We start from the raw sequence: 12588 nt of genomic DNA on the forward strand, positions 1-12588 counted from the left end.
TGTTTGTACATGGCTACACATACTTTTTCTACACAAGTTCAGACACCCATTTGCAGATGTGCACATGCATTACCTTTTTTCACTTAAAATTAAGCACAGCTTCAAAGTTGGAGATAGTTATCCTTTGTATCCTCATGACTCCCCCCATAAAATTTGTTCAATACCGTTTTGGTGCCTTTGCAGTATTTGGACAGAATCATTGCATAGTATAACCAGACAAATGGAGCATATGCTTCAGTAAATTTCAGACAAGTCAAGGATCCTCCGTCATAGGAGCAACAAGGATCTGGTGCTCATGTGACTCTGGCTGCTGAATCCAATCCAAAGCTGAAAATATTAATAACATTTAGTTGATGATGCCAATTAATATTTTAACTCTAAAACGTGTGGTTCATAATTTAAAAAAAGTATAAAAATTGGGAATGTTTGCAAATTAATGGTTCTAATGTGTTACTTTTCATTCACTATGATCCCCTGTTATGGACCATTCCTACCCCTAGAGGCAACAAGTTATTAAAACAGATTAGAATCTACACTACCTCAGGAAGCTTTCTATAAAGTTTCATTTTTCCCCCTAGTAAGTTGTTCTGTAGAAGAAGATTTTTAAAGACTTTTATCCCCAATTGAAAGGCCCCATCTTACCCTCCAGGGTCATGATTTGTACAGTTTAGAAATTTCAAAACCTCATCACAATACATGATATGCTTAGTTAAGCTTTCAGGTCAGGTGAGCTAAAATAAAAAAATAAATCATTCATACAATGTTCCAAATTTTAACAATAAACCTGACAAGCCTTGCCAATATCTTTCTAAGGAAAATCCTGTACTTATTATCAAATGGCATATCTAATGCTCTTTTATTATAATTTAAAATATACAGAATAATATAATTAGAGTGTTTCAAAGAAGTGTAACCTTTCCTATATTGCATCATTAAAAGTGTAAATAATCTTAAGATATGGTCAGCTGTTTATTTCCTACTAGCATTATAGTTCTTATTGCCTGCCAAGAAAAAAAAACATCCATGAATAGTAAAGTGTGTAAGACTTTGACAGAAATATATGAGTATTTAAATTTCTATGTGTGGTAACTGTACATAATCCAGCAAGTACAGTACTGTCATGAGCTCATAAACATGTATATAAATGCTAATTAATTATCGATACCCTACCTCTCAAAACTCAAAAGGCATACATGTATGTTGAATTATAAATGTCTGGAGTATTTTTTGCGAAGTAGGTCAAAGATCAAGGACATCTAGACTGTTCACATAATGTTGGTATTGACAACAATCAGTGCACATACTAAATAGCATAGACTTACCTCTTAAATATCAAAAGCCTAACCGGATACATTCATCATGAACTATTTAAAAAAAAGTAGTCAAAGGTCACATTCAATGGTCTCAAAGTTTGTAACTATGGTATTTTACAAAAGTCATTGTGCAATGCAAATAATTTGTGCAAAATATCAAATCCAATGTGTGACAGACAGACACCGGGTAAAGTGATCCCTAAGTGTCACTCTGCTTAGCAGGCGAGACAAAAATAGCAAGGATAATGTGTTTGTTTGTTGAAAAGTGATTGAAGGATCCTTAAAAGTAGAAATTTTTGTTCATTAATGTACTGTAATTTTTACCTGTATTTTAAAGGACTTGTTGGACATAACTTATGCACCATGGTTTTTGTGTTCCTTCTCATTGATGTCTTCAGATTTTAAGCCACCAACACTTTAGATATGTTTTACATACAAAGCATGCATTTATATCTGAAAATGAAAATAAAAACAAACTAGAGGTACTGTGAGCACTGAGCTCACAAACTGATACCCCTGCCTCCCATGTTATTATAATGACAAAGTTCATATTTTGCTATGGGAAACCTGAAATATGTGTCCGATCAAAAGGTAAAATAGGGGGTGCAAAATGGCACAATGTAACAAAGATTTTGTAAAAGTCTCATCAAATTTCATTCAGTGGTATAAGAGGAGATGCTGATAAGAAATGGGTACCCCAAAGTATATATTAATGGATTGTTGTACAGAAAGATGGACAGCTAGACGGACGGACAGACAGATGGACACCCCCATCACTAAACACCCCCCACTTTTCAAACGGGGAGTATAATAATTATAATTAATTTCATTAAAACAAATTAGTACAGAATACACAAGAATAATTAACTGATTCCGTTAATTTATACAGTTTCCATTTTACCTCTTAACTGATCGAGGAAAAAAAAATCAAATTAATTTCACTTTACAACAGTAGATGTTCTTTAAATTAGATATAAGTACTGTACATGGAAATCTTAATGCATATTTTATAATTACCCATACAAAAGAGGTGCAGAGGTTGTTTCAAAATGATGTCATATGAAGTTATCCAATGGGCATTCACAGCTAGTACAAGCAGATACAGCGTAACTAGAGTTGACTGGAAAAAAAATATATAAAAATCATGGTGAAAATTTGAAAGTAAAGACCTGCCTTGACCTACCCACCTCCGGGGGGAGGAGGGGGGGGGAATGAATTAAGAAATGAATGTAATAATTTTTTCTTTGACCAAAGTATCAAACAAAAATTTGGACAGAAAACGTCATCAATGCGCGAAGGATGAAAAAGTTTTCCATCCAAATTTTTGTTTAATACTTCTGTTAAAGAAAAAATATTAGGCTACATTCATTTCTTCGATGAAAAAGTCATGGAAAAGTAAATTTACAATTTATAAGGGCAGAGACATATAAAAACCAATATATGTCTCTGATAAGGGTTAATCTAAAATGCGAAATCATGTACGCGTACAATCACTTTCTCATAAAAAAATGTTTATGATCATGATTACCGTCTTCCTTGGAAGACGGTATACATAATTTTCGTACGACGTAACAATTTTTCAAGATTTTCAATCGTAAAAAAATATGACAAAACGAACAGTGGAAATTGGCAACAATTAATTCGAAATAACAAGCTAGTTTTTTTTATAGCAGTTAGCAAAAAGCGTTTCTTTATTTTCAATGTTAACAGAATTGATCTTTATTGCTTGCAAGCTTTACAGCTTGTACATTCTTTTTCCCTTTGTGTTGCACTGTTTTTCTAATCTCTTCAGCACTCGGCAACACCTCGGCCGAGGATTGCCGAATGATCTCTGCAGCAATGTCAAACTTTACGGAGACAGCCGAGCATCTGTTATTGTTTCACTTGGTTAGGGCTTATGTCAGAAAGAATTAAGAAGAAATACAAAGCCAAGAAGTTTTCAAGAATTATACAGCCTGATAGGTTTAGGTCAGTTTACTGTTTAATGTTGTTGCTCAAGACGGTAAGCTTTTTAAAAAAGCTCTACTTGTGTTTCCTTTTTTATCAAAAGTGCACTCCTATACGTACCTACCTACGGTGACTTTATACAACTTTCTTCTCATCTACGCCTGGATGGACATGCAGAATTTCCTCGTTGTACAAAAACTTTAGGACATGTTCACTGGTAACAGGATTCTCATATTTGCGCAAAAGTTATCGACTTTGTCAGTGTAAAATAAAGTTACAGTCCGCAAGCCCGGACTGAGGACTCTCCTTTTCACAGCGTTCTGGCGTCTATAGTTCTACTTTCACTTTGGAGACCAATGAAAAATGTCCTTACATAGGTTATCGAAATTAAGTCGAATATTACCCACAATGCAATTATTGCATATACATCACAAGATTATAGAACACACATCACAAGATTTTACATATACATCACAAGATTATTGAACATACATCACAAGATTATCGAACATACATCACAAGATTTTGAATATACATAACAAGATTTTGCACATACATCACAAGATTATAGAACATACATCACAAGATTTTGAATATACATCACAAGATATTGCACATACATCACAAGATTTTGAATATACATAACAAGATTTTGCACATACATCACAAGATTATAGAACATACATCACAAGATTTTGAATATACATCACAAGATATTGCACATACATCACAAGATTTTGAATATACATCACAAGATATTGCACATACATTACAAGATTTTGAATATACATCACAAGATTTTGAATATACATCACAAGATATTGAACATACATCACAAGATATTGAACATACAGTTAAAACTGCCATAGCGACCCACTGTATTAAGCGACTCACTGTCATATGTGACCGTAAAAATTCCTCCCAACGCTTTTCCCTATATATTATACCTGTCTTAAACGACCACCTGTCTTAGGCGACCAGCGACCGTGATTTTCCTGACAATTTTTTGTAATTTCAGACAATTTTACCTGGATTTAACGACTATAAAATTTCCGATTCCTACTTTCGATTTCGGTCGAGAATGCTACGTTTTTTGGTTCAAAACATCTACAGACACGCATTTATTTCATTTAATAATTATAAAATGCGAATTTTACGAATAAAACATTTCAAAATAAATATTTTTACTTACGTTTTGATATTTATTGAATAAACATTAAAATCTAATACATAAACATTCACGTTTTTCTCTTCAATGATCGAGTGCCATTTTGAAAATAGACGTTCGAGGTCGATCCCAATATCATTTCGTGCTGTAAGGGCCAAATGGAAATTCAGCTATAAAACCTGCCTGTTTAACTTTTAATTATCAAATAACTAATTCCTAGATGTTTATTTAAGTGAATTGTGTCACCAACGGGGAATGTAAACACACGCTAAGATAGCACCCATACCAGGTGATAATTGAAGCGATTGAAGTAACTGATGACAAACAGGCAATTAGACGCGGTAGTTCAATAATGGAAAAAAAAAATAATTAGGTTAAATAGATTTTTAGTCATAAATATAATTTAATATTTAATAATATATAATTTAATTTGTTACCAAGTGCATAACAAAAATCATGATACAGTTTTAATTCTTAGTAATGTGCAAAGCATACGAAGTTATATATGGGCTATCATGTAAAAAAAATATTATTAGAAACATCTTTGCAGCTTTTTTATACTGTATAAAAAAAATTAATATTTTCAAATGTTCACAATACATGCACATGTATTTCCCAATAATCAAATGACTCGTGTGTGGATCAAGCAAAATTTATTACTGAACTGGACAATTGTACCTTAAGTGTAAAAGCATTTAGAGTTGAGCAGTACCTATTAAAAAGCGGAAATAAACAGAATATGTTATAAAATACATGTCATTCCACATGCAGTGTAATATTTCCAGCATTGTTTATTTGAACACTGCGGAAAATAAGCAACCTGTGTATTAAGAGACCACCTGTCATATGTGACCTTTTTTCCTTTCTCCGTTGGAAGGTCTCTTAATACAGGTTTGACTGTACATCACAAGATTTTGAATATACATCACAAGATTTTGAATATACATCATAAGATTATCGAATAAAGCAACGTTTTACACGCCATACAACACCGATCTTGAGCTTTGTTTTGGTTGTGGTATTTTTATAATATTGAAACCTTTCAGGTGTTCAAATTCCGGAATGAGGATATACAGTAGTTAGACAGTTTTCATGAAAAATACAGCTTCTCATCCATCGATCGAAACATTCGACGCCATATTGGATTTGAGGCGAACTACCTAAGAAGCAAGTTCGCGAGCGATCGCGAACGCTCTGACGATCACCTCCGTTCAGAAGCGAGCGCTCGCTCTGCTGAACACACCTCTGGTGTGGTACATGTACTCACATTTATTACCTCAGTGACATTCCTCGCTGCTGTAGCAAAGTATAGAGACGTGTGCATAACTTACGTTTTGTTTTGCCCTTTATTTTTACACAAAACACAGCCATAGGACCTCGGAGCTGGCATGTTTGTTTTGGTCTCACAAAGCCGCATTTTCGACATTTTTCGATTAAAACGCTATACACTTATGAATTTCCTAACATAAATTTGTTTTTAAAAAGCAAACACGTATTTTAATGTAAGTGTTTTATAAAAAGGTATATGAAAAAAAGTTTCACGGGATTTGAATTCGCTCCACACCTGGCTTTTTGCGAAAATAAATAAACGCGTTCACCACTGCGCTATTCAGTCAGCACATATATTCCCTGCCTTAAAGAGGCTTAAGCAAATGGCATTTTTTCGAGTTTTCTTTTCCTGTATGAAATTATATAAAATAATTTGAAAAGACATCATTCTACTTGTTTTTGTTATGTTATGAATATTGACGCTAATTATGTAGTGTTGAGAATGCCACAACTTGACTTACTGAAAGTCCAACGATGATTGATTGTATATTGTTTTACGCCCCGTTCGAGAATTGTTCCTCACATAGAGACGTCACTATATACCAGTAAAGGGCTTCAAATTTAGACTTAACTCGCCACTCAGGGCCATTTAGCAGTGAGGGTTCTTTATCGTGCCATCGCCTGCCGTGACACGGGTCCTCGCTTTTAAAGGTCTCATCCGAAAGACCCGAAAAAGGTCTCAGCCGAAAGACCCGCAACTTTTCACTTCATAGTGCCGTGCGCATGGCGAAGGAATAGTTCCTACCTTTTTCTTTTATAAACTAAGGTGAGCCGCTATTCGAACACACGACCTCCCGATGGGTCAGATTCCAAAGTTGAGGTCAATGATTGTATGTTGTTTTACAATTGTCGTTTGAGAATTTTTCATTGATAGAGAGACGTCCGCATATACCGGTAAAAGGCTTCAAATTTAGACCTTTACTTGGCACTCAGGGCCATTGAGCTGTGAGGGTTTTTTCCGACGCCTACTATGACACGGGGCCTCGGTTTTTAAGGTCTCATCTGAAAGACTCGCAACTTTCACTTCAAAGTGGCGAACGCTTAGCGAAGGAACAGCTGCTACCTATTTTTTATCGACTTAGGTTAGTCGTGGCCGTGATCCGATTACGGAGCGTGCGCTCTACCGACAAAGCTACCATGAGGATCCGGTATCCATTGATAAGTTAGTGATAATAATTAAGAAGGATATACAAAAGAAACTTTGTTAATTACAAGTATTAATATATATGTATCAAAGTGATCTTATAACGTAGAACACAGATGACGTCAAAATTGATGACTTTCCCAATCCGGAAATATTGCATCCTCAACTGAATCCTATAGAAGAATGAAATTATTTCTAGCGCCGGTAATCAAAAAATGTACAAAACGAGAATAAAGAAGGCTATAACTTCGAAGAAGGAAGGTGGTATTAATAATTACATGATTAAGTACTGCTCAAGAGTACTGTAAGATACCGTAAGAGTCAGGCAGGCCCAATGCAGGCATTGCACACATTAAATTTTAAATCTGTTTATTTCTTTTCAATTGACATTCATATCGAACCTCTTTAAATTCATGAATTAAAAAAAGTTCATTTCTTTTGTATATTGTGATATTTACTCCCAAGGTAAATTGATAGATTTGATTAAATTTCTATAGAATATCATTAAAATTCACCCTTTTTAAATCAATAATACTTACAAAAAGCATTCAAAGAAATAGCTTCTCATGATAAAATTCTGTTCATTGTAATTTATGCTTTAATATAGAATTGTTAATTTTATGTGTTTTCTTCATGCTATTAAATATATAGCTTCTAAAGTTAAGCCCCTTTCCCCAAATTTAACCACAAGAGTTATCTCCCGTTTCCTATAATGCAGCGGGGTATCAATATGGCAGCCTCTACTGGAAGATGCTCACTCAGTGTTTATTCCTCAAGTTCTTGTGCTTTTTCACCCCTTCATCCATCAGAAACAAATTTGACAAGATTAAAAGACTGCAAGAGAAGTATTGTTTCAATGGAGTTCGATCTGGTGTAAAAGGAGAGGCTGATGTGTTTAGTGAAGCAGATCTAATTTGCAAGCGGGTGGGACTCTTCACTGTTGAAGAAACATTTAACGTTTGTCCCTATCACAGAAATTTTCTAGGTATACACTGGCGTCCCAAGACCTCTTGTCAGTATACTAACCATCAAGGAAATGCCAAACCATATCGAAGTTTTAACTCTCACATGTGTAAGCGGATGGTTTCCTAGTTTAGAATTTTAGTGCCTATTGGTTCCGGTAAGTTATCTATTTATCATGTTTTTATTCATCAAGAAAATTTGAACTGGAATTATTTTAATTATAAAATGACACACAGTAACAGTTGAATATCTCATGAGGGTTGTCATTATGAGACAAGGACTGTCATAGCTTTAGCAACTGTTCAGAGGGGAGGGGGGGGGTCTTAAGGAAGCTCTAAGCACCAACATAAAATATTTTTGGACTTTGTGAAAATTTTTACCATATAAAGATGTACATATTGAATTTTTCTAATTTATTTTCAACGTAGGTTACCTACCACATTTCTCCAGGAAAAATGTTCAAAGACAATGAAGTATTACTAAACTGAAATCACCTCTCTTTATTTAAATTGGGAAAGTACTTGAAAAAAATGTTTTCAATTACTTTATCTTGGTCTAATATAATATTTAGAATGCTTACATCTATTTTAAATTGTGTCATATATACTGTAGAGTTCCATGTATTTCATTTTACATCAAAGATCAGATCACCCTAACCGCATAAAACTACCTTGAAATTTGAACTCTAGTGAGCAGTGTTTAGAGCTTCCTTAAGGTTTACCTATTCCAAATATATTCTTTTGAAATAAATATGAATGTAAACAACATTGATTGATTTGATCAGCTGATGATTGAAATTCTATAGACTATTATATTCAGCATGTTTTGAATTTTTATCAACCAGGATATAAATAGAAAAGTATTTTTTGCAGTTTGTGGACCCAGACAAATATATATATATATATATATATATATATATATATATATATATATATATATATATATATACACGATTGGGCAACAGGCATGCAATGCTTTTAAATACCTCTCCATACAAGAAGTCAAGGTTATAAATACAATGAACTGAATAAAAATACACTAGTATTACAATACGAGTAAACACGCATACACACACACAATCTCTCTCACACACACATATATATAAAGATACATATAAACATTGAAATGTTAATTCAATGTTGAGAAAAAGAGCTAAAGAAAACTCTATGGATAAATAGTAAATCTGTCATTCAAAAATGACTTCTAGAAATAAAGAAGATTTATATATCAATTATTGTAATTGATTTATTATACAGAGATATGTAAAAAATAATAATTAATAAATTTTAATAGTTTTCTTTTATTTTTTTTTTTAGGAATATGCAGAAAATGCCATGGATATTACTTGAATCTTCCATCATCAACAGTAGGAGAGGTAATAAATGCAGTCTTATTTTACTAGAGTTAATTCGCCCCTTCATACTCAGAAATGATTTATTTTCTTTTGTACAATTAAATAAATAATATCATTGGCTAAGCAACCTTCTCCCTGTTGTATGAAATAAGTTGCTACATCCATAGTTGCATAGTTGTACACAAGTAAGTTAAGGCAAGGCATGGGCATTTTAGCTCACCCGAGTCACTCAGGTCATCTATTACTATCCGTTTTTGTCCGTCGTCGTGCGATGCATTAATCTATATATTTTTCATAATTTAAAGTCTCCTATGAGCCATTTTTACCCAAAATCACTTTTTAGCTCACCTGAGCTTTTCTGATCACATTTTGTCTGGCGTCCATCAGTCTGTCTGTCCAGCTGTCCGTCTAAACTTTTCACATTTTCGACTTCTCAAGAACTACTGGGCCAATTTGACTTGCCACAGAGCATCATTGGTTGAAGGGGATTCAAGTTTGTTCAAATAAAGGGCCACACCCTCCTTCTAGGGGAGATAATTAAGAATAAGTGAAAATTTAGTGTCGTCTTTCAAAAATCTTCTCAAGAACCATTTAGCCAGAAAAGTTGAAACTTATGCAAAACTTTCATTATATAGTGTAGATTCAAATTTGTTCAAATCATGACCCCCGGGGGTAAGGTGGGGCAAAAAGAGGGGATCAAAATTTTACATGGAAATACATATGAATTTTTTAAAAAAAAAAAAATCTTTTTCTCAAGAACAACAAAGCTGTGATCAGTCATATTGATATAGAAGCATCATCAGGTAGTGTAGATTCAAGTGTGTTCAAATCGTGACCCCTGGGTTGGGGTGGGGTCACAATGAGGGATCAAAGTTTTACATAGGAATATATAAGAAAAAATCTTTTCAAGAACAGAAAAGCCATGTTTAGTGTAATTGATATGTAAGCATCTTCAGGTAGTGTAGATTCAAGTTTGTTCAAATGATGCCCCCCAGTAAAGCCATTTGTTATACTGATATGGAAGCATCCTCGGGTAGGTTAAAATTCAAGACCCCCCCCTCCCCCCCGTAAACTTTTCAATACTGAACTCATTTGTGTTTTTTCCTAGTCAGTGTGCTCAGGTGAGCGATGTGGCCCATGGGCCTCTTGTTAAAGAATTAAAACTTATGAGGACAGTCATTTGAAAATCTCCCTCTGAAAAATTATTACTTTAAAAATCTTTCTACTAGGTATGAAAGCATCATTTTATACTGTATACTCTTGAAACTTGTATCCTTGAATAACCCCCAAATTGTTACATCTGCGCCCAAGTGAGCTACGTGGATCACATGTCAGACACATATTGCAAAACTGAAATTTTCTGTCTTCAAAGTACATGCATATTATGCATGTATACATTGTAGTATGTGCAACTTATATATGATCTGTACATGTATAACTTTTCATTTTGTAACAGAGTTATGTCAAAGCAGTACAGTTTGCAGCCAAAGTTCTAACTGGAGTCATGAAGAGGAAGCATTTCCCCTTCATGAAATTCAGTTGGCTGATGTGAATGCAGCCATCAACATCTTAAGCCAGGGTCAAATTAGTCCTCTTCCCTCAAGACTCAGCACAGATTTGATGGATACTAAAGAACGAACTTTAAGGTGAGTGAATCACACCAATGCTCTAAAATTCATTAAAATCTGTTTACTTTTTTTGAGGATGAAAATAATATGAAACCATCATTGAATTGTTAAATAGTGCCCCCTGAGGATGGGTTGAACCACAACAGGGTAGAAGTTCATGTATATAGCATGTCTTGGGCAGGTTGGGGGAAACGTAAATTCCGCTATAATAGTGGTATATCACTATTATAGTGAGATTCCGCTATATTTTCAGCCGTAGTTGTCCTCTATTTCATCAAATATTATACTTGCTGTTTAAAGCGCAAGTTATGATGGGTATGAAAATTGACAATAATTGGCATCCTTACATATCATGAATTTTATTTAATTTTCTACCGATGCGTTTGATAATGCGAACACACTTTTTAAAGCGGAAGTTACATTTTTAATATAGCAACCAGTGATTGTAGTGGTACTGAACAAAGACAGACTCTTAATATCTCTCACACATGTGCACAAATTAGTGCTTTTAATGAATTTCAACCCATGTTGGAATAGGTTTGTCGAATTTAAATAAGTAAAAGATGATTTTTGCCTGCATAGTTACTTGCCCGTTATGACAAATGAAAAAAGGTTCAGCACATGTACAATTTAATGGAACCGATTTGTGTCGTCTAAATCGTAAGCAATAAATATATAAGATTTTACTTTTACAAGTAATCTTAAATTCATGTATAATGTTTCCTTTCTTGATGATGAAACCATGAATTTAAATGATTATTCTTAGCAAGAAAAGAATCATTACACTTGTGCATGGAATTACCTGTAGACGTGACGTAAAATAAATTCTGCATGATTTATTGATTCTCTAAATTGCATGAAATTTTATATTTAACTACGTTATGCACTGGAAAAGAGACGATGAAATCCTAATAACCATAAATAGATTATTCTGGTGTAAATAAACGAAATACAAGGAGAAACAGAAATATGAAGATAACGAAAAAGGCCATTTGAGCAATAAAATTTTTTTTGTAGAGCGAATAGGTAGAATTAGGTGCTATGGAGGAGTACGCATCCCCTGTCGAGCTTGGACTTTGCAAAATTCATTTATTAATAGTTATCTTGAATTAGTGCATCGTTGTCTGCGCCACAGCCGCTGAAATATTAAGCCTGCTTTTTTAACTACACAGAAGCCATTATTTACACATTGAACTGTCTTCGCGTACGGTTATTTTTTTTTTGTTTTTTCCCGATCATGACAAGGAGCACACTTATCGGCAAGGGATGCTCACTCGTCCATGGCACCTGATCCTACCCCTGATGTCTTTATAGGTCCGTGTTTGCTCTGCTCCCAAATTGATTTGTTTCAATGGACTTTTGAGATTGATTACTGTTTGTTATCGTCATATTTCATACAGTATTTAAGCAAATTGAAAAAAAAATTGAATCCATTTAATTTATTTTTTGCCTTAAAGTTCAAAAACTTGAGTATATTACATCATATTTTTTCTTACATCTATTTATTCATTTTCTGTCAGAAAATGTACAAAATTAAGTAAAATAAATCACTGCATTTTCATCGATTTATTTATTGTATTTCTCTGACTTATATTGTATTAAATTCTACAAAACACGGGTACAATGTATATCTAAGTTTGGATGTAATTAACATAATTGTTATAAACACAAATGGACTTTCAACTCATTTTGTTATTTGCAAGCGGGAATAGGTGGATATGTGATTTTTTTTGAAAAAGTAG

General features: G+C 33.7%; 1 pseudogene; it reads left to right on the forward strand.

Annotated features, from left to right (window-relative positions):
• The first annotated feature begins 7613 nt into the window (after positions 1 to 7613).
• On the forward strand, positions 7614 to 10868 carry LOC133197519 (uncharacterized; annotated as a pseudogene).
• The last annotated feature ends 1720 nt before the right edge of the window (positions 10869 to 12588 follow it).

The sequence above is a fragment of the Saccostrea echinata genome, unplaced genomic scaffold, assembly GCF_033153115.1.
Source record: "Saccostrea echinata isolate AGI-Se365-2 ecotype Australia unplaced genomic scaffold, CSIRO_AGI_Sech_v1 ptg000001l, whole genome shotgun sequence".
Classification (NCBI taxonomy): Eukaryota; Metazoa; Mollusca; class Bivalvia; order Ostreida; family Ostreidae; genus Saccostrea; species Saccostrea echinata.